A 24,255-nucleotide genomic window follows, 5' to 3' on the forward strand; every position below is an offset into this window, starting at 1 on the left:
TGAGGACTTTAAGAGACAAAACAGATGAACATAAGGGAAGGGAAACAAAAATAATATAAAAACAGGGAGGGGGACGAAACAGAAGAGACTCATAAATATGGAGAACAAACTGAGGGTTACGGGAGGGGTTGTGGGAGGGGGGATGGGCTACATGGGTAAGGGGCACTAAGGAATCTACTCCTGAAATCATTGTTGCACTAGCTGCTAATTTGGACGTAAATTTAAAAAAAATAAAATAAAATTTTTAAAAAAGGTCAAAAAGTAAATAAATAAACAAACATTTAAGAAAAATTGTTTTAAATAAAAAGTGTTTTAAAGTTAACACATAAATTCTGACTCTTTCAAAGAGCTTCTAAAAGATTTGTTCTCCTGACATGGAATTTGGTAAAAGAAGGCTTAAATTCAGTTTAAAAGTAGCAAAGGATAAGAGTAGAAAAGAGCAAATGCCCAGTTTTCCACGAGAGAAACTGGATTGCCAGATGAGTCTGCAAAACATACAGAAAGATCAAAGGAACAGTGAATGGACATTGTTGATCCTAGATTTAGACAGAAAGGCATTCTTGAAAGAATTAACCATATGAATGCCCAGCCAGCCCTCATTATCAAATTCAAAAGCAGCAAGGTAAGCAAGGTACTTTGGCAAAAAGTGTTTAGACTTTTCAGCACAAAGAAGCTATTTCATGTTATGCATCTTTTTAGGAGGGGAAGGATAGATAGGTATTTTTGGACAACATCTAAGTGTCAGAAAAAAAAGCAAGAAAGATGCCAAGACCTCATTTATGAATGAAAGGAAATAACAAAGTGAACACCATTCCACAAACGTATATTAAACAAACTCATTTCTCTTTGCCTAACACAGGATTAAGGCGGTCGAGGTTGGCGGTGGGGGGAATGGGTGAAGGGCTGAGCAAGCCAATTTGGTAGAAAGGGTTTAAGAGATGTTTTTTAAGAAAATTTTAATGAGGAGGGTCCCTGAGACAAATAGGTTTTCCTATCTACAGTGATTGGCCTATGTAAATATCCTACAAACACTGCCATTAAATGGCTTAACCCCTTTTCAAAAATCTTGGCTTCTTAAAGGTGATGATTTATACTCTTCTTTCTTGGCAGGTCTCCAATATGTCTGATTAAAATCATTAAAGGAAGACCGAGATTTGTTGATCAGGAAAACGTCCCAAAATGGTAAGAGGAACAGAGGGTGATTATCACCTTGCCAATCATTGTGGTTGTAGGTTCACTAGTTAAGGCGGCCACCCTGGAGAGGGCAATAAGGTCACCCCCCTTCTGCCGGGGCAGTTGGCCAACTTTACATTCAGCTATCAACAGTATGCTGTACTTACAACCTATCTTCAAATACAATTTACAGAAGACATGGCTAAGAGTTCGTAAGGACTTAAAGAGTCTAAGACAAAATAACTCAAAATTTGTGCTCCAGTAGCAAAAGGTTGTTGGCAGTTTCTAACATAAGAACAGGCAATTTTATCTTTGTGATTTAATGAAAATGAAAAGTAGGAAAAAAGGTAAGGAGAAACTAAATGTAAGTAATCATTCCAGAGAGGTACCAGAAATCTTCAACAAAACTCGTACAGAACTTCTACTGATTCTGAGAAATAAAATGAATAAAACCAAAAGAGAAATTGCACTGAAGCTATCAACCGATGGCAGGTATTTAAATAAACATACAGCAAACCATAAGGCCCTAAAGATACAAAAAAAGGTAACGAACAGTGCCCACCTACAAGAGATTTACAATTTAGTCTGTACTCAGGTAAACATGTGACTGCTTTGGGGGCGCCTGGGTAGCTCAGTCGGTTAAGCGTCCGACTTCGGCTCAGGTCATGATCTCGCACTTCGTGAGTTCAAGGCCCATGTGTGGCTCTGCGCTGACGGCTCGGAGCCTGGAGCCTGCTTCGGATTCTGTGTCTCCCTCGCTCTCTGCCCCTCCCCTGCTCATGCTGTCTGTCACTCTCTCTCAAAACAAGTAAACATTAAACATAATTTCTAAAAAAAAAAAACAAAAAAAAAACAAACAAAAAAAAACATGTGACTGCTTTCATCACTACCAGACTACCATTTTCGAGCACGACCATAGGCAGAATTCTGAAGCTGTCTCCCAAGTTTCCTGTCTTCTCCTTATTCAGTCAAACACTAATCTAGGTACTACTGTGAAAGATTTTGCAGATGTAATTAAGGCTACTAATCAACCGGCCACAGGCTCTAAGGATTATCAGGTGTTAGGCAAGACGGTCCTGAGCTAATCACATGTAGGTTAGACACTACAAGGCAGAGAACTTTCTCCTGCTATCGTCAGAGACATGTGGTACAAGAGGAAGAGGAGAGCTATGGCAGCAGCGGAAGTCAGAGAAATTTCCCAGCGTGAGAATTTGGCCCAGCTGACAGCTCACAAGGAAACAGACATGGGGCCTACAACCACAGGCCTGGGGACAACCTGAACAAGCCTGGGAGCAGGCTGTTCCCTGAGCCTCCCAACAGACAGCCCCCCTGACCAACACCAATGGCTCATGAAACTACAGAAGACAAACTAGTGGAGCTAATCCCAGCTGCTGACCTATAATCCCAGCTGCTGACCAGGAAAAAATTAATTTGTGGTGTTTTCAGCAGCTACGTTTGTGTCAATCGGTTGTGGCAGTGACAGAAAAAGTAACCAAGCGTCCCACGCAGGGATTCCAACATAACAACTCATCTCATTCTCAAGACCACCCTGAAGAGTTACCACCTTCCATTGCACAGATGAGAAAACTGAGGAATAAAGGCGTTAAGTAACCGGCTGACAACCAGACTGGTTCAAGAAAACTAACTGGCCCGTAACATTTAGGAGTTTAAAATTTCAGCTAGGAAGTGACTCAATTTTCCGCGACAACAAAGTAACTTATTTTTAAAGTTGAAAAAGTAAAAGGAAACTTTAAATAGTTTCAAATGAAAAAGTTCTCTAAATCAAAAGGGCAATTTTATAACGTCCTCACAGCAGATCAACCTGTCAGAAATAACTACGTTGCTAAAAATAAATGCAAACCCAACTACATATTTCTTCCCACATGTTCAAAAATCGAGTTAGATATTTAGTCAATAAAAGGTTAAGTTGTAGTGTCAATTTGGTTTTCTTTTTAGTCTTAATCCACAGATAACAGGTTAAATTTGGCATTATAAGAAAAAAGTTAATGCCACGTGAGAGATTTTTTAAAGAAAGAGGAAAATGAGAAACAGCATCGCCTGCAGCATACCCTCCAGACGCTTATGCTCCTGTTCAAGGGGGCAGAAAATTCCAAATCAAAGGCAGTGATAATACAGAAAGAAATCGGGGGGGAAATACAAGGCAAAACTGAAATCTAACATTTATTTAATGAGGAAGATGGACTCTGAGAGACAATCACCTGCGATGGCTTTAGGAGATGAATAAAACTGGTTTCCTGATCTTCAAATTGGTCCTACTAAAGGCAACAAAAAATTTAAAAAGAATGTGGGTTTCTGTTCTTTGAGATTCAGTCGAAAATCAGTCTGGAAGTCAAAAACTACCACATTCCGAAACAGTAATGAACAAAAGTACAAAGGAGAAGAATAACACTTTGGGGGGAAAGTGGAGAAAACCTTTAAATAATACCTGGAACTTTATTAAGTAATAGCATTTTCCCCTAGTGATAATTTTTTGTAGCTTTGAACCCTGAAGTCTCGATTCCCAGAAAAGGAGGCAAAGTCTGGAAACACAGAAGGTCGTTGGTGGATGGGATACGTAATTTCCTCTCAAAAAAAAAACCCTGGATTTCCAACATGTAATCTGAATTTATGTTGTTAAAATAAAAACCTATTTGGTGTTTTATATACAAATAATGTAGTCATGTTGTTTTTACATTCAGTGGCATTCTTAAAATAGCCCATTTAAAATAAAAAAGAGAACAACTTCTAGTCTAAGAAATTTTTTTAAAGTTTAAACCTAGCATACTTAACAATTTCAAATCTAATGTCCTATATTTAAACATCTTTGTTGGGGCGCCTGGGTGGCGCAGTCGGTTAAGCGTCCGACTTCAGCCAGGTCACGATCTCGCGGTCCGTGAGTTCGAGCCCCGCGTCAGGCTCTGGGCTGATGGCTCAGAGCCTGGAGCCTGTTTCCGATTCTGTGTCTCCCTCTCTCTCAAAAATAAATAAACATTGAAAAAAAAAAATTTTAAACATCTTTGTCATTATGAATTATGTATATGCATTGACATCAATCATTAATCTGCAGGTGTTCCTAATGTAAATTGCATATACCTCTTTAGATTTTTTCCAGAGGCTAGCAGCATACTAATTCTAATTTAGAAAAGTAGGCACCAACATCTTTTTTAACCTGTAAGCTCTGCAAAACTGAAAGGGTTAGGAAAGGTTCAACTCAAAGATAATCTGGTTGTGTTCTAGTTCTTAAAGTGAATAGTAGCTTCATGGACGTTCAATTTGTTACTTTGCCTTTTAGCTTACACGTTGCCTGCACTCTCTTCTATCTACCAAATACTATGTTGTTAAAAAGTAACTTATAGGTGATATGAGTTCTTCAAAATATAGTCATCAACATAAAATGATGAAAACAGAACTTCATTAATCCCTATACTTGTATATACATTAATGCCTTGGAATTGAAAAAAAAAATGTTAGAGACATTTCACTATACGGAACACAAATAATTACAATCCAGAAAAATTAAAATCCACTTAAAGACTAGAATTTCTAAACTCAATTAAGAACTTTGCTAAAATATACATAGAAAATATAGCTTATACATCTGGTCTTGCAAACCTTCTGTAGTGGCTATACATCTATTACCAGAATATACTGGGGCAGCTAAAATGCTGTGGGCTAATTAGAAGTTGGGGATTATTTGTAACTTCATGGAGCAACTAAGAAGGATTTGTGGTTCATCTATCCAACTAACTGTCTTATCTCTAGAATTTGGCTAATAGGGGCGCCTGGGTGGCTCAGTCGGTTGGACGGCCGACTACAGCTCAGGTCATGATCTCGTGGTCTGTGAGTTCGAGCCCTGCGTCGGGCTCTGTGCTGACAGCTCAGCCTGGAGCCTGATTCTGTGTCTCCCTCTCTCTGCCCCTTTCCTGCTTGCTCTCTCTCTGTCTCTCTCTCTCTCTCAAAAATAATAAACATTTAAATTTTTTTTTAATTTGGCTAATATTACAAACCAGTCTATAATCCCAATTGTGAGCTGTTTTCTAGTTTTTTCTACTGCAGGTACTATTCTTGTTTCCTCTTTTTTTTTTTTTTTTCCTATTTGCTTAGTGAATCACAAGTACCTCAATACATTTGCCCTAAATTAAAGTTAAGAGGGCTAGGAGTAAACTTATTATTAGAAACTGTATCTCCAAGTGTCCTCCTATTCTTGTTTACTAACAAAATATTTTTAAAGGGATTTGCCACATAAACAACTCATTTCTTTAGAAAGGATTGTGCTATGAAACTCTAGCCTTAATTTTTTCCCCTTTTCAACAAGTGTTAAAAACAGGTGTCAAAGATAGAACCAAGTTAATCTGACCTGCCCAACTCCAGCTTAGCTTTTAACACCTTGTCATAACATCCTTATCTTTTAACACTCAGGAAGGGTTAGTACTTCTTTGTAAACAGTCCCTCAACTTCACAGACCAGCTTTTAAGGAAAGGTTCCCTGTAAGAACATGAGTTTCAGTTGTGGCGATCTTGCCTAACAAGTAAAGTCTGATCAAAGAAAAACATTATACACAGATGTTCATTATAGTATTATTGGCAAAAACATACAAATCTACTTAAATACCTAAGAAGAAACATAGGAAGGAATAGTTACCCAAATGATGTCTTTTGTTAAGTGAAATATTACACAGCCATAGAAAATAATTGCACACAAAAAATATGCAATCACATGGGAAACAACATTACAGTGAAGAAAAAGGCAATTATATATTTGTTCAAACTAGAAAGAAAAAAAAGAAAGTACACTAGGTTTTCAAATTTTCATTGTGTTGGGGTGCCTGGGTAGCTCAATTGGTTAAGCATCCAACTCTTGATTTCAGCTCAGGTCATGATTTCACAGTTTGTGAGTTCAAGCCCCACCTCAGGCTCTGTGCTGACAGTGTGGAACCTGCTTGGGATTCTCTCTCTCCCTGTCTCTCTCTGCCTCTCTCTCTCTCTTTCTCAAAATAAACAATTTTTTTTTAATTTGTCTTTTCCCCAATGGCCTACAATGTACATGTATAATTTTTTGAATCTTTAATGCCACAGTTATTCTCCTACTATTCATACTTTACACAGTAACACTTTTTAGCATTTTAACACTTAGCCCCCATGGAGCACATCCCGCCTTCCTCACTTTTCCAGAACACATAACTTCCAACACACTCAACCATCTGAAACAGATGAAAAATTTTCAGACATTAACTACAGCCTCAATCTTTTGGAAGATGCACTTAGGAAAGTGTTTATTGATAATCTCAAGACTATTAGATATTAAAGTTAAAAATAATTTAGCTAGCAGTTATCTTTATAGTAGATACACACAATTTGACGTCAAGGATTCCTGGGAATTCTTTTTCCTGCCTGTGTCAGGATCCTAGAGGATCTTCACTGTTGCAGAATGATTTCTATGGTCACATCGTCTAGAGAGGTAATAGTCATTTGGTCACATCTTTTCCCACTCCCCTGGGAAGATCAGATTTATGCACTAATCCAGAAAGCTTTAAAGATGTTCATTTTTTTCTCTTCTGTTTTTAATCCTCAATTACACAAAGGCTCAACTTAAAATTAAGGAAAACTGAGTCATTTTAAGAACTAAGCAAATAATTCCTTTGAAGTATTTGATTTTATCTTTCCAAACATTTTTTTTTCCTAACCTCAAATTCATATTTTAATGGTATTTCCCAGATAAACACAACTGCCTGAAATTTTCTTTGAAAATATTCAAGACCAATATATTTCAATATCACTTGATACAATTCTACCAACATTTTCAGGCTGGCCATCTTAACAGTTTTAAAAAACGGTGACAGTTATGGGACTGAGCCTGGGTGGCTCAGTTGCTTAAGCATCCGATTTAGGCTCAGGTCATGATCTTGCGGTTCATAGGTTCGAGCCCCTGCTTCCGGCTCTGTGCTGCCAGCTCAGAGCCTGGAGCCTGCTTCAGATTCTGTGTCTCCCTCTGTCTCTGCCCCTCCCCTGTTCACACTCTGTCTCTCCCTCTCTCTTAAAATTAAACATTAAAAAATTTTTTAATAAAAAAACATTTAAAAAAATGTTGACAGTTAAAAATTATTTTCGAATTAGTTCTCCATTTTCATCTCTCAAACAGGCAAGTTTTCCCCCATGAACGATTCCTCAGTATTAAACTCTTCTCTTCACGAATCTGCGTGCCATCCTTGTGCAGGGGCCGTGCTTCATCTGCTATGGATCGTTCCAATTTTAGTCTATGCGCTGCCAAAGTGAGCACAAACTCTTCTCCAAGAACAGCCAAGTTGGACCTGAATTTATTTTAATGCCCGCAAGGAATCATTTAATTTTATATATATTAACATTCAAGGATGTAATTATTATATTAGTTTTATCGATACCAAGGAGATCTTTGCAGGAGAAAGAAATAAGCCCATGGTTGTACTCCACATAAATGCAAAATGTTTTTTTTTTTCCCCCTTCCTGGTGTAATTGGCATCTCAACGAGGGGTTGGCTTTTAAGCCACACCACATTCATAAATTTAAAAACACAATAAACATAGAGCCAGTTGAGTGGGAAATGCCTATACTCAATTCCTGCCAAATTATTAGCAAGCTACTTAATTAATGGGAGTCTACCACTAACCTTTTGTCCTCCAGACAAAAACTGGGCATACGTGAAAACAATCATTTTTCTCTATATACGCCACACTTACTGTCAAATGTTGAATACTATGGGCAACCACACCAAAAATTATATTCAGAAAAGCCTACTCCCTTGCTTCTCAGAGTGTGTTGTCCAAACCTGGGAACTTGTCAGAAATAAAAAACTGAGACCCCACCCTAATCTATTGCATCACGACCTACCTTGACCAAGATGCCTGGGTCACTGAACTGCACATGAAAGTTTGAGAAGCACTAGAAGGCAGCAAGAGAAACCATCATCCACATTCTAAGTTGTGCGAAGCTACACAAAATCTAGTCAGCAATGAATACATCATTCCCAGACCTTGTGGGTAAATCTTTTAAGTGAATCAAGCCTTTCCACAAAGGTTAAAAACAAAAAACAAAAACGCGTGTGGCTGATGCTTCGTGCCTATTAACAGCACCTTCACTGCACTACCAGAACTATGTATTTTTTAATAACATGCTGAAAATAGGTACATCCGTTCTCCTTGTCTATTAAGAAAGCATTCTTGCTAAAGAATCTTCCTCTCCTTGGGGCGCCTGGGTGGCTCAGTAGGTTAAACATCTGACTTTGGCTCAGGTCATGATCTCACGGTTCGTGAGTTCGAGCCCGTTTCGGGCTCTGTGCTGACAGCTCAGAGCCTGGAGCCTGCTTCAGATTTTGTGTCTCCCTTTCTCCGCACCTCCTCTGCTTGTCTTCTATCTCTCTCTCTCAAAAATAAATATTAAAAAAAAAAAAATTTTTTTTAAGAATTTTCCTCTCCTTTTCAAACCTAAAATGGGTCTCGTGAATGAAATCTATTTCCAAGGGTTCCAAGTTTCAAATGTTATAGGAGTTAAAGAATTTTAAAATAAGAATCATAACTGACCAATATTAGGAAGCATTTATGCACTGCACAAATGAGTTAAATATGTAGATTTGAGACAAATACATAGCCTCTATCATAGTCCCTGGCCTCACTGTAGGTAGTATGTTATACCTGTAACAAAGGGTCTTCACATTTTCAAGAAGGATTTTCATCAGAAAATATCAATTCAGAAACTACTGGGAATTTATCATACAATTTGACTCACCAATGGATAATTTATACAACTTTCTAGAGGTGTATCGAAAATGTAACATGGGACACCTGCACTGGCCTGTGCTCTGTTAATCTACAGATTTTTAAACAAGATGCTTCTATAAGGACTTCAACTACAGCCTACCACAAAAGTGCTCTGGGAATAACTTTATCCCTCTACAATCATAGCCTTGTTCTAAACAGAGCCCTTAAGTAAATTAAATCTTTAGAAAAACACACTTTTTTGTTTGTAAAGAAAGAAACATTTCCTGAATGCCAGAGAATGTTTCCTTGAGAAACTGTTTATGTTACTGTGCTGAAAAGGTGTTTATGTTGCTATAAACACCTTCCTTGTAAGAGGGGATGGAGAGTCTGCCTATTGTTTACATTGTAATCAGGCCTGACTCTGAAAAGATCTACCCTTATTCCTCATGCCTGGACTAACTCACTACATTCTGTCCCAATTAGATCACTCTCAAAGATATTCTGTATTTGTCTAGCATAACTGACCCATCACATGAGAACAGGGGAGCCTAAATTCCTAATAAGTACTACACTCATGAAGGCCACTAATTGGCAGGTTGTGGCGGTTTGTACTGTGTCAAGTTTCTTAAGGAGAAACTACACTTCCGGGATTCTCTTCCCTGTATAGTCCCAGCTTAAAGTTAACCAAAAGCAGAATTTGCACAGATTTGGAAGGATCTGTTTGGATTTGGAAGTCATTACTCTCAAGGTGGTCATGGTTAGTATAGTGACCAGACATGGCTATGTAGGTGGGTTTAAGCTTATCTTTGCTCTTCTCAGATCCCTATCCACCTTTCCAAACTGGCCCTGTAGGTCAACAACAACTCCAGGCCAACCCAACAGACACAAAGAGGGGGTAGTTACACAGAGGCACACAGAGGCACAGGCTTCCTGTCTCATGCCTGGCTTTTCAGACTGACTAGTAGGGGACTCCAGGGATCTTCCAGTGTGCTTCCTGGACCTTCATTTCCGAAGCTCCTACCATAAATGTTTAAGGTTTAATTTCTATAATAAATCCCTTAACCCCATAACCCATCATAGTCTTCTGTGATTAAACCTCAACTGATTCTAAAGGTTTGGTTTACTTGTTGGCTCTAGATTTAAATGTTCTCTTGTCATTAAAGACGGTATATTCAACAATAAACAGCAAAGCAAACTGCACCTGCTCACGCTCAGCTGATACCTATTAGTAGAATAGGGCCCGGAGTTTAAACCCCCTTCTTAACCCTAATTTTTTCCATAAAACTTTTCTTTTTGTTCTGGCTTTATTGAGACATAATCGACAGATTAAAAAATCATGTATACATGATGTACATAATTTGATGTTTTGATATAAATATACACCAAGGAAACCATCACCACAATCAAGATTATATGAACAAACCCATCAATCCTAAATGTTTACTCATGTCTCCTTAAAATCTTACCCCTCCCTACCCTGCCCTACCTCCCATAACCACTGATTTTCACTGTCATTACCATTACTTTGCACTTTCTAAAATTGTGTGTATCTACATATGGAGTCATACAATACGTACTCTGTTGGGGAGGAAGCTGGCTTCTTTTACTCAATATAATTATTTAATTATTAAGCTTCACCCATATTGTTGTACATATCAATAGCCGATTCCTTTATATTGCTGAATAGGATTTAATTATACCACAATTTGTTTCTCCACCCCCCTGCTGGTGGACATTAGAGTTACTTCCAGTTTAGGGCTATTACAAATAATGCTCTTATGAACATCTGTGCAAAAGTCTTTTTATGGAGATATGCTTTCAAATCTCTTGGGTAAATACCTATGAGTAGAACAACCAGGTAAGTTATATGCTTCATGTTTTAAGAAAATGAAAAACTGTCTTTCAAAGTGATGATACCATTTTAAGTATTGACCAGCAATGTAGAAGAGTTCCAGCTGCAGGGCACCTGGGGGGCTCAGTCAGTTCAGTGTCTGACTCTTGGTTTCAGCTCAGGTCATGATCCCACAGTTCATGGGTTGAAGCCCCGCATCAGGCTCCGCACTGACTGTGCAGAGCCTGCTTGGGATCCTCTGTCTCCCGTTCTCTGTGCCTCCCCTGCTCGCTTGCTCTCTCTCTCAAAAATAAACTTAAAAAAAGAAAAAACCTTTTAAGAGTTCCAGTTGCTCCATTTCCTCATGAGCATTTGGCATGGTCATTCTTTTCCATTTTAGCCACTGTAGCAATAGTGCAATAATATCTCATGGCAGTTTTAATGTGTATTTTCCTAATAACCAGTGATACTGAGCATCATTTCATGTGCTTAGTTGACATGTGTATATCTCCTCTGTTGAAGCGTCTGCAAATCTTTTGCCCATTTTAAATGGCTGTCTTGTTATTGAGTTGTATATTCGTTACACAGTTTAGAGTCAAGTCCCCTGTCAGATATATGGTTAGCACATATTCTCTCCCAGCCTGTGGTTTATCTTTTCATGTTCCTAACTTCTGAAGAGTGACATTTTTTCACTGTCTCAATCCAACTTTAGGCACTGCATTTGTTTCCGAGGGCAGCCATAACAAAGTACCAGAAACTGGTTGGCTTGAGACAACAAAAATTTAATGTTTCGTGCTACAAGACAGAAATCAAGGCATCGAGGTGTTGGCAGGGCCAACCTCCATCTGAAAGCTCTACAGAAGAATCCTTCCTTGACTCGTCTAGCTTCTAGTAGCTGCTGGCAATCTTGCATTCCTTAGCTGGTGACATGACTCCAATCTCTGCCTTGTCTTCTCATAGCTTTCTTCTCTGTGTCTTTCTGAATCTTCACATTGCCTCCTTGTAAAGACACAAGTCATTGGACAGGGCCCACATGAATCCACCAGGATCTCTGCCAAAGACCCTATTTCCAAATAAGGTCACGTGCGCTGGTATGTGAGCATTAGAATGTCAGCCTATCTTGGGGCGCCTGGGTGGCTCAGTCGGTTGGGTGTCCGACTTCGGCTCAGGTCATGATCTCACAGTCCGTGGGTTCGAGCCCCGCGTCGGGCTCTGTGCTGTCAGTTCAGAGCCTGGAGCCTGCATCGGATTCTTGTGTCTCCCTCGCTCTCTGCCCCTCCCCCACGCACGCTCTGTCTCTATCAAAAAACGAATAAATGTTAAAAAAAATTTTTTTTTTTTAAATAAAAAAACAATGGCATCCTATCTTTTGGCAGGGGTCAGATTCAACCCATAAAAGGCACTCGGATTTTAATATTTAAAAAAGCACACTGAACAATAAATTATTCAACATAAATTCTGGCCTCCTTGGCATTGCCTGTTTTTGCCTCATTCACAGTTCCCAGAGAGATATCCCCAAGCTCATTTGCAGAATTTCTTGCCCATGGCCTTACTTCCCCAAAACAGATTCTCTGTAATGTAGTCAGTTTAGTGTAAGCATCTAAAGGGGCTAGCCCCCTCTTTCTCACCTATTAGGTAAAGATATGGGAAAAGGAAAAAAATTCTGCTTACGTGATTTTCTCTTTTACAATCTCCCCTCCTCGACCAATCCCCAACTAGGGTATGAAAGTTTTGGGGAACAGGCTTAGGGCAGTGACAACTCTAAATCTGCGCTAAGAGATGCTTCTAATACTAGCCCTGTCTTCATCAATACCACCTAGAAGAAAATGCTTCCCCAAAGAAATATGTTGTAATGATCAACTGCTGAGTAAATCACCCCAAATTTAGTTTGAAACAACAGCCATTTTGCTATCTCTCGTGGTTTCTGAGTCAGGAATTCGGGAAGGCTTCGCTGAGCAATTCTCGCTCAAAATGTCTTATGTGGTTGCAGTCAGATGGTGGCTAGGGCTGGAACAGCTGGGGTCCAGGGCAGCTGGACATCTCTCTGAAGGGAGTTCATGTTCTCAGGGCCTTTCCATGTGCTCTGCACTCACAACCTGATGGCCTCGGGATAGACGGACTGCTCACACGGTGGCTGCGGGTTTCGCAACAAAGCATCACATTCCAACAAACAAGGAGGAAGCCACATAGCCTTTTGTGATCCGGCTTCAGAAATCACCTAGAATCATTTCTGCAGTTCTTTGTAGGTGGAAACAGTCACACAAGTCGACTCAGCTTCAAAGGGAAGAAATGTCACCCCTGCTTCTTGATAGGAATGTAAAAATCAAATTGAAATAAGAACGTGTAATGGGAGATAATGCTGTGGAGATGTTTGTAAAATACCATGTACCCCAGAACATACCTTCCTGGGGCTGTGAGTACAGTGAAATGCCCCATACAAATGAAAGGTTAAGAATAAGGTATATACTAAAACCCCTAGGGCTCAGTGTTTTCCCCATTCTTGTTTCTGCCAGTGCTCTTTGCTTTCTTTCTTGACTAGTTACAGCCTAGTATACACTACTGACTTAGATACTCAGGTGCCCTGTGTTATAAAAAGTAGCGTCAGAAAAATTACTTACCCCAGCTCACACAGAGAAACTGAGAGCAATCACTTCTCTCTCAGCTGTGTCATGTACAACCCATTCCATTCCAACATTCTTCCTTACAATCAGGGCCCAGAAACCTAGGCTCTACTCTAGCCCTATCAATAATTATTAAGAACGGGGCACCTGGGTGGCTCCATTGGCTAAGCATCCAACTTCAGCTCAGATCATGATCTCAGGGCTGGGTGAGTTCAAGTCCTGCATCAGGCTCTGTGCTGACAGCTTGGAATCTAGAGCCTGCTTTGGATTCTGTGTCTCCCTCTCTGCCCCTGCCCAGCTCTCTCCCTCTCAAAAATAAATAATAAACATTTAAAAACATTTTTAACAGAAATAATTATTAATAACTATTTATAACTCAAGGTTTCAAATAATTCTCTCACTGGTTCAAAGTTAATTTCTCATGGAAACACACACACGCGCGCGCTTTCCTTAGCCAAAGGTGAATGTGTTTTGGATAACTCACCAATTATGGTCCATGGTGTCTATTCACTAGTTTGAGGGCCAAGGAATTATGATATTTCCCTTTCTACTTCCATAAATCATGGTAAGCCACAAATCCTCATTTAAATACGCCATTTTTAGGTACTTCATTTACTTTAAGATTCACTCATTCTCTATAAAATGTAATGGAAAATAAACTAAATTCCATACAATAAATATTTATGGAACACCAACTGCATGCCAGGCCTTCTGCTATGTGCTAGATGACAAAGATGAGTAAGGCACAGTCTCCTGCTTCTTACACAGCTAAGCATCTGACCATGAAGGCAAATTTACCAACAACCATTAAATAACCGCATCACGGGCAAGCCTTCATCAAGGGCTTAGGAGACTCCGCTACATTCACACACAAAAGAGACTACCTTTAAGGAAAAGTAGGTAAATACTTGCCAAGAAGAAAATGAAAGGTGCTCGTTGTAGGCAAAGGGAAAAACATAAGCAAACAACCCAGGGTATAGCAAATGTATAGCTTGATAAGGAACTACAAGTGAACTTGACGTCTGGTTCTAGGCATCTGGCTGTTTGTGACCAACCTGAAGGCGAGAAAAGTAGGCAAGTGCCAGCCTGTGATGTTCCTTACAGAGTACTGTTAGGAGTTGAATTCTATAGGCAATAGACAGCCACCAAAAACTTTCTTTTTTTTTTTTTTTTAACATTTATTTATTTTTGAGACAGCGAGAGAGAGAGCATGAACAGGGGAGGGTCAGAGGAAGAGGGAGACATAGAATCCGAAGCAGGCTCCAGGCTCCGAGCTGTCAGCACAGAGCCCGACGCGGGCCTCAAACTCATGGACCGCGAGATCATGACCTGAGCCGAAGTCGGACGCTTAACCGACTGAGCCACCCAGGCGCTCCCCAAAAACTTTCTTAAGAGGCACAAAACTTGAGGACACCCATGTCTTCAGAATGGGAACGGGGCACAATGTAAAAAGTGGTTTGAGGGAAGGAAGTCTGGAAGCAGGAAAAACCACTAAGTTTAGGCGAAACAAAAGGAGGGACCAAGAACAGAGTAAACAAAACAGACGCAAGAACCTCCAATCTGGTGGCTGATACATTGAACCAGGGCTGGCGGGGAGGGGCAAGGAATCAAAGCATCCTGTCAGAATGAGAATCCACAGAAGCTGGTGAGAAGCATGTGTCAAAGTCAAACAGATCAAAGGCTAAGAGAGGAAATAAACCAAGATGACAGTGATTTTAAACTTACTTTCTGCAGGAAACTTGGCTAATTACAAAACAATATCCATAAATGGCATACGAAGTGACAGAATATGAGCTGAGTACATAATCACAAACCCAAGGTGTGTGGCTTTTCATCCTGGTGATCATCTTAGTCCCCTCAGAAACCATTTTTCTCTCCTATGACAAAACGGGAAGGTAGAAACCAGAGCACCTGAGACGTCACGGAACAAGAAACTTTAGAAACAAAGTTGTAGAGAGAAATAACAGAATAAAAATGGAATCTGTACAAAGTGCACATATATAACAGCGAAACGTAACAATGGGCAGAGGATAAGGTTCTGAAAAGGTTAGCCCGTGTGCTCTAAAGGAACACCTTTCCTGTTACAGCAATTCCTCGTGTGCTCTTACCTTGGCTGTAGCACTGTTTCCTAGGCCTCGCTTGAAGATGCCAGAAAGGTCCACGGTAAAATGCACTCCTCTTACTTCGGGCAAGAAATGGGCTTATTTGCACCGACAGTAAGGTTGATTTTGTCTCATCTCTTTCGCTTCTGCATCCTCACCACGGGAGGCTTGTATTACAGGTTAGCACGAGGCCTGCCGTGTAACATTAGACTGCCTCCACGCATTAAGGGTTCACGTTTAGCTACAAGCAGGAGATGCCACCTATGCCTGACCCCAGCTCGGCCACTTCTCAGCTCTTCTAACGTGAGCGGAAATGTCCTGCGTGGTCCATCTTCACGTTCCCCAAGAAAACAAGGAAAACACGCATTTCTATGTTGCCATCTCTGAAAACTGAGGGACAGCGTTCACTCTTCCAAAGTCACCTGGCCTGTTTAGACAAGGAGACTGGTGCGCATTCTGGGGCCACTGGTTAGACCACTGGCTCTCCCTTGCCCCTGCAGCCTCTCCATCCTGAACATACTTTCCAGAGCCATAACCATCGAGTAAATACTATTTTTTTTAACTTTTAAATATTAAACAACCATACAAAGCCAGTCTTCAGTGAAACATGTTGTTGGTATAAGGATACAGATTTCTGGCTTTGAATCCCTTCCAGTTATTATGCATTCCAAATCACATGCCAAAATTTTAATGAACTTTCAAATTTACATTTATGAAAACAGACCTTGGCACACATAAATGGGCTATTTTGCCATATCACTTTTCAAAAGGTGCCTCGTAGCTAAAATGATTCTGAGCTGTCTTCCATCATTCAAGATGAACTCTACAAAAGAACTAAGTGTTCTTACTTTTACACTAATTTATTCTACATTGGTTTTACTCAGCATATGGTAAGCATATGGGAAAAAGAAGTGTATCTGGAAGCTGTTAGAACTGCATGTAATCAAAATTTACCAGTAGAAACCTAATTTGATTAATTGAAAATTAAAGTAGCAGTTAATCACTTGCTATTTAAGAGCGAGGGGGAATATCACTTAAAAATGAATCCTTCACAAACACATAAAATTAATTCTCTTTGTTGCAAATCAATACTTACTAATCAACTGGTGGTAGCAAGAGTACAAGGCACCTTGAAGCCTTCATTCAACAGTGTAGGCCCGTGAGGCTTAACGCTAAAGCGAATAGTAAATTTTAAGGACAGTATCTACTTTTGGCAAAGAGTCCTGTTTCTTAAAACATCACTCGAGCAGCTAAGTGATCTTTAAAGGGTGGGGGGAAGGGACAAGTGGAGCTCAGGCCAAGTTTTCCACCCATGCTTAGCTCTAAATTTGAGTGCCTACATACAATCTACAAATTTATATAATGTGTTAGTTCAGCAACCTCTCTTTTACTTTACAAGGTATCCAAAGAATATCAGCATCTGATGAAAACTAATGATCTGAGGGAATATATCCTAAGCCTAAAATTACCTGCTCCAAGTGACCAGGGCCTATGGTCAAAACTTCTGTTATTTTTTTTTAAGAATGGGCAATGGTATCACTATAACAAGATATTTATAGAAATATCAAATCTTACATAACCTTTAAAGTTTGCCTTAAAACCCAGATCCTTATGTGTTTCCTCCTTCCCTCTCAAATCTCTGGTGTAACACAGTAATCAAAACCAAAATTAATCTCATGTTCAAAGCTAGCGGATGATTTCCTAGGATTACCCAATTTCCTTCTGCCCACGCAGGCAAGATTTTGCTTACTAACTATAGCAAGTTCATTGTCTTCTTCAAAGGCAGAGCGGCAGGGGCGCCTGGGTGGCTCAGTCGGTTAAGCAGCCGACTTCGGCCCAGGTCATGATCCCGTGGTCCGTGAGTTCGAGCCCCGTGTCGGGTTCTGTGCTGACAGCTCAGAGCCTGGAGCCTGTTTCAGATTCTGTGTCTCCCTCTCTCTGACCCTCCCCCGTTCATGCTTTGTCTCTCTCTGTCTCAAAAATAAATAAACGTTAAAAAAAATTAAAAAAAAAAAAGGCAGAGCGGCAGTATTAGAAGAAAATTAACCAATCACATAATACTATGCAGTCTATTCCTAAAATGAAAAAGAAAAAAAAACCCTCAGGCAAAACAATAGACAAGTCAATAGGCTCAACATTTTAAATGTTGAAATCATAATCATAATAAAATAAAATTAAAAGGAAACGTACATTTTACAATAACAATATATCATCAATCCAAATGAAGTATGCCTAATATCTAGGCTAAGCGTTAAAATATAACACATAAAAAAAAGAATAAAAGAAAGCAGCTTATATGGGGAGAGAAGTAGGCATACTAAAGCTGGCAATTAATGAGGAACGTTAAGATATTCAAATTTACATTGGCTGCTGCTTAAACACAAAAGGGAGGTTCTCTTGCAGTGTATCACAGTAAATTATTTTAGGCTCTCCTACTGACCAGAATACCACGCTTTTGACATTTCTTTAAATTTAAAATATTTGCAACTTCCCTGTCATAAAGTGCATTAGTACTGGTCTCACGAAACCCCAGGTAAAGGCAAAACCTACAGAATGTTTGAAATGCACAGGTAATAATGACAACAGATCTATTCCCTTACCTTTCCCCACATTCCACCCTTCCTCCTTTATAAAGGAAAATGTCTTCAGTCTTATCAGTTTCCTTCCACAAACACTCTGCTTCGTGTATCCTCAGGAGGCCCATCCACTAAAGGCAGAATGAAAGTGTTTACAGATGGTAGAGAGAGATAGAGGAGGACACTACCCCAGAGCCAGCACTATCATCCAAGGATCTAGAGAACTAAAGAGACGAAATTCTAGTCAACAAAACCCCAGTCATGGCTTTAGTGAGGAACTGAAAGTAAATCTTGGAGGTAAAGAATGAAGAAGACAAAAGATGGTTAAAGATTCAGGCTATAAGAAAGGATTGGACAGATAAGCACCAAGTACTGCTTTACAAAGTCAGACTACGTGCAATTCAAGTTCATAGAGACTAGCCTCTTGAATTAGAAAGAACTAAATAAAAAGTCTTAAGTGTTCTAAAAAAGTATTTTTTTTTAACTTGGTGGCAAACTATGTATCTGGCACGGTCACTAAAATAAGTATAAAATAAATATATAGACCCTAGAGGCTCAGCTTTTTAAAAAATGGCCAAGGCAAACCTTAAGGGACTCAAATACGGAGAACAAACTGAGGGTTGATGGGAGGTGGGAAAGAGAGGAAAATGGGTGATGGGCATTGAGGAGGGCACTTGTTGGAATGAGCACTGGGTGCTGTATGTAAGCCAATTTGATAATAAATTGTATTTAAAAAGATGGCCAAGGATCCCAATTTACTGTACTCAAATCCTTTCGAATTTATGGCATCACTAATTCATACACCTGTCATCTCTGTAGCCTCAAGGGAATGAGCAACCAAAAGAATGCTACATCATTTCATTTCAAATAGTTTTATTTTAAAACTTGGGTGATTTTTTTTTTTTGTTTAGAGGGTTGGTGAAAACATGACAATGAATTACCAGCCAAAATAAACCAATGGGAATTATAAGAGCTAGGGCTCTGCTCTTTCCCTGCAGGAGAGGTAACTATTGTATTAAGCTTCCTATTTTCCCTTGTATACACAGTGCCCACGACAGTTCACACTTTGTGAAGATCTAAATGAACACCACGTCTCCTTAGGTCCATCAAACTCTCTCCATTCAGAGTCTGGATTGGGCGCCCTTAACATCTAGTGGCACAATCACTGAAGCCTACCTAAGCTGGTGATCTATTTTTTAGCGTGTTCATTACGGGCAGTATATCCATTAAAATTTGTACTGAAAGGTGTATTTACTCTGCTTAAATTTCAGATGAATATAGTTAAGAAGAAGTGTCCACTGTATTCTTTGTAACTCTCCTTTATCTCTGGATAAAAGTAGGTATCACTCTCTACCAGTACCTAGTCTGAGTCATTTTAACACCCTTGTTGGAGGGTTGTTTCTTTTCTACCTTGCTTTTCTCCTGAGACAAGTATTCGTTAGTATCTACACTTGAGATTTTTGGTTGTTGTAAGCATAAATAATTGAAATACTGTGTGTGATGGCCTGTCAAAAACAGTTCACCATGGCAAAACTGTAATTATACCATAACCCAAATATAACTTGTTATGTACACATCAAAGCATCTTTCACTAGCAGAATAACTTGTATCTTATATCCACGTGCATCTTTGAAAACAGATTACAATTATGTTTCATCAATGCCACATATTGTTTTACATTCTGCTATGTGACTTATGTTAACTTTTACTGTAAAAAGAACTATCCACCAGATACAATGGCCAGGGTACAGAATTTTAAAAAGAACTGAATTTGAACCTGATATGAATTACTCACAGACCTGGGGAGGCCAGGTGGCTTCTTCAAAGATTGGGGTTACCAACATTACTCCTTATTTATCTCAGGTAAATTATAAGGATCAAATGCAAAATGTGTTATATACCCTAAATTCCTATACAAAACCATAAAGAAAAGGTCTGACAGATTGTATTATATAAACATTTAGGATTTCTGTATGGTAAAAGACAAAGGTACCACCATGAAATGAGTATCTAGAAGAAAGTAATTGCAAAACAGATCTGACAAAGGATTAATACCTTTAAGACCCCCAACAACTGGATGTGCAAAAGAACCCAAGAGGAAAAAAAAATGAACAAGGAATAGAAGAAATACAAATAAATGAAAAACAAATGAAATGGTAATCAACCTCCCTGGTAAGCAGAGAAATGAAAATAAAAGATGAATTTTGCCAAAAATTGGGGATTGTTAATACTCAAAGCTGGAAGCACTGTAAGGAAATGGGCATTTTCATACACTGCCCTTTCTTGGGGGGGGGGGGGGGCGGGGAGAGTGGCATATGTAAGTCTACATCATCTTCTAGAAAGATGTATGGTGAAATGTTATTATTTAAATATTAAAAGCCATCATCCTTCCATCAAGGAATCCCACTTTTAACATTTATTCAACTGAACTATAAATACCAGTATTCAAAGATAATATACTCAGGATACTTTTCCATCACTGTTTTAGAAGAACAAAAACTGGAAATGTGATTATCATCAATAGCATAAAGTCTGAATAAATCAGTTGAGTCTCTCTTAGAATATTATTTAGCTATTAAAAATAATGAATTCTCAGGGCACCTGGGTGGCTCAGTCGGTTGGTCATCCAACTTTGGCTCAAGTCATGATCTCAGGGTCCGTGGGTTTGAGCTCCACGTCAGGCTCTGTGCTAATAGCTCAGAGCCTGGAGCCTTCTTCGGATTTTGTGTCTCCCTCTCTCTCTGCCTCTCCCCCCACTTCGTTCTCTCTCTCTCTCCCTCTCTCTCAAAATGAATAAACATTTAAAATGTTTTTTAATTATTTAAAAATTTTATTTATTTATTTATTTAATTAATTAATTAAATAAATTTTTTTAAATAATGAATTCTGGGGATGCCTGGGTGGCTCAGTTGGCTGAACCTCCAACCCTTGACTTCAGCTCAGGTCATGATCCCAGGATCGTGGAATCAAGCCTTGTGTTGGGCTCTGCACTGAGCACGAAGCCTACTTGGGATTCTCATTCTCTCTCTCTCTCTCTCTCTCTCTCTGTAACTTTCTCAAGCTAAAAAAATTTTTTTTAAATATGAATTGTGAGAAATGGGTAAATTCCTAGAAACACATAATCTTCCAAAACTGAATCTGGAAGAAATTCAAAATCTGAAGAGACCAATTACTAGTAACAAAATTGAAATAGTAATCAAAAAACTACCAAAAAATAAATAAATAAAAGTCCAGAACTGGATAGATTCACAAGTCAATTATACCAAACATTAAAAAAAAAAAAAAAGTTAACACTTATTTTCCTCAACCTACTCCAAAAAACAGAAGAGGAAGGAAAACTTCCATATACATTCTACAAGGCCAGAATTATCCTAATACCAGAACCAGAGAAAGACACCCAAAAAAAAACTATAGGCCAATATCCCTGACACAAAAATCCTCCACAAAATATAAGCAAACTACACTCAACAATACATTTAAAAGATCATTTATGGGTCAAGTGAGATTTATTCTGGGGATGCAAAGACTGATTTCTAAATCACTCAATGTGATAAGACTACGTCAACAAAACAAAGGATAAAAATCTTGTGATAATCTCAATAGATGCAGAAAAAAGCATTTGACAAATTTGAACATCTGCACATGATAAAAACTCATGACAAAGTAGGTTTGGAGGGAACATTCCACAACATAATAAAGGCCATATATGAAAAATCCACAGCTAACTTCATACTTAATGGTAAAAATTTGACAGCTTTACCTCTAAAATTAGAAACAAGATAAGGATGTCCACTCATAACACTTTTATTCAACAGAGTACTGAAAATCCTAGCCACAGTGATCAAACAAGAAGAAAGAAAAGGCATATTAGTAAAGGAAAAGTTAAATTGTCACTATTTGCAGATGATAATAACACTATACACAGAAAATCCTAAAGACCCCATGAAGAAACTACTAGAGGTAATACAAGAATTTAAAATACTGCAGGATAGGGGCGCCTGGGTGGCTCAGTCGGTTAAGCGTCCGACTTCGACTCAGGTCACCATCTCACGGTCCGTGAGTTCGAGCCGCGCGTCGGGCTCTGGGCTGATGGCTCATAGCCTGGAGCCTGCTTCTGATTCTGTGTCTCCCTTTCTCTCTGCCCCTCCCCTGTTCATGCTCTCTCTCTGTCTCAAAAATAAATAAACGTGAATTTAAAAAAATAAAAAATTAATAAATTTAAAAATTTTAAAAATAAAAAAAATAAAAAAATAAAATACTGCAGGATACAAAATTAATACCCAGAAATCAGTACCATTTATATATACTAATAACAAAGTAGCAGAAGGAGAAATTTAAAAAGCAATTCCATTTACTTTTTTTTTTAAATAAGTTTATTTATTTATTTTGAGGGAGAGAGAGAGCATGTGCAAGTGAGTGGAGAAGGGGCAGAGAGAGAGAGGGAGAGAGAATCCCAAGCCGACTCTGCGCTATCAGTGTAGAGCCCAATACAGGGGCTCGAATTCACAGGAAGTAAGATCATGACCTGAGACCAAATCAAGAGTCGGATACTCAACCAACTGAGCCACCCAAGCACCCCTCCAAAAACAATCTATTTACAACTGCACCAAAAAAGGGGCACTTGGGTGGTTCAGTCGGTTGAGTGTCTGACTCTTGATTTCAGCTCAGGTCATGATCCTAGGGTTGTGGGATTGAACCTCACATTAGACTCTGTGCTGAGCATGGAACCCACTTGAGATTCTCTCTCCCTCTGCCCCCCTCCCCACTCACACTCTCTCTGAAAAAAACAAAAAACAAAAAACAAAAACACCAAAAAGCATAAAATACCTAAGAATAAATTTAACCAAGATCACAGTGAAAGTCCTGGACTTTGATTACGATAAAACACTGATGAAAGAAACTGAAGATGACACAAACAAATGGCAAGATATTCCATGTTTGTGGTTTGAAAGAATATTGTTAAAATGTCCATGCCACCCAAAGCAATCTACAGAATCAATGCAATCACTATCAAAATACCAATAGCAGTTTTCACAGAACTAGAACAAATAATACTAAAATTTCTAGGGAAGTACAAATAGCCAAATAGCCAAAGCAACCTTAAAAAAAAAAAAAAAAAAAGCAAAAAAGAACAAAACAGGAGGTATCACAATCCCAGATTTCAAGATATACTACAAAGATGTAATAATTAAAATAGTATGGCCCTGGCATAAAAACAGACACATAGATCAATGGAACAAAATAGCCAGAAATAAATCCACACCCATATGGTCAATTAATAAAGAAGGCAAGACTATACAACAGGGAAAAGACAGTCTCTTCAATAAATGATGTTGGGAAAACTGGATAGCCACGTGTATAAGAATGAAACTGGACCACTTTCTAACACAACACAAAATAAACTCACAAATGGATTAAAGACCTAACTGTGAGACTTGAAACCACAAAAATTTTAGAAGAGAGCACAGGCAGTAATTTCTCTGACATCAGCTACAATAACATTCTTCTAGATATGTATCTTCATGCAAGGGAAACAAAACAAAAATAAACTACTGAGACTACATCAAAATAAAAAGTTTTTGTACAGCGAAGGAAACCATCAACAAAACAAAAAGGCAACCTACTGAACAGGAAAAGATATTTGCAAATGATATATCCAATAAGGGGTTAATATCCAAAATACATAAAATTCAATACCAAAAAGAAGAAAAAGGAGGAGGAGAAAAAAAAAAAAAAACAACAGCAACAACCACCACCAACAATCTGGTTTTAAAATGGGCAGAGAACCTGAATAGACATTTCTCCAAAGAAGATATACAGATGGCCACAGACACATGAAAAGATGCTCAACATCATTAACCATCAGGGAAATGCAAATCAAAACCACAATGAGATAGAACCTTACACCTGTCAGCATGGCTGCAATCAGGAAGGTAAGATATAAACAAGCACTGTAGAGGATGTGGAGAAAAGGGACCCTTCGTACCTTATTGGTGGCAATGTAAGTTGGCACAGCCACTCTGGAAAGCAGTATGGAGGGTCCTCAAAAAATTAAAAATAGAACTGCCATATGAGCCAATAACTCCACTACTGGGGATTTACCCAAAGAAAATGAAAGCACTAATTCAAAAAGATATATACGCACCCTTTTGTTTATGGCAGCGTTATTTATAATAGCCAAGATATGGTAACAACCTAAGTGTCCATCAACAGAGGAATGGAT

At 38.8% G+C, this 24,255-nt stretch overlaps 1 protein-coding gene and 1 non-coding gene across 4 annotated transcripts in view; both read right to left on the minus strand.

The window, feature by feature from the left end:
* MLLT3 (MLLT3 super elongation complex subunit) overlaps positions 1-24,255 on the minus strand; it is a 285,909-nt gene that overhangs the window by 165,870 nt on the left and 95,784 nt on the right. The gene's annotated exons all lie outside the window — the stretch shown is intronic.
* Positions 7,342-7,449, minus strand: LOC124505272 (U6 spliceosomal RNA). Its single transcript, XR_006960604.1, has one exon. It is a non-coding gene; the product is annotated as a U6 spliceosomal RNA (small nuclear RNA).

Source organism: Lynx rufus, unplaced genomic scaffold, assembly GCF_022079265.1.
Source record: "Lynx rufus isolate CCGP_SWC_20201006 ecotype Redwood Valley unplaced genomic scaffold, mLynRuf1.p SCAF_10, whole genome shotgun sequence".
NCBI lineage: Eukaryota > Metazoa > Chordata > Mammalia > Carnivora > Felidae > Lynx > Lynx rufus.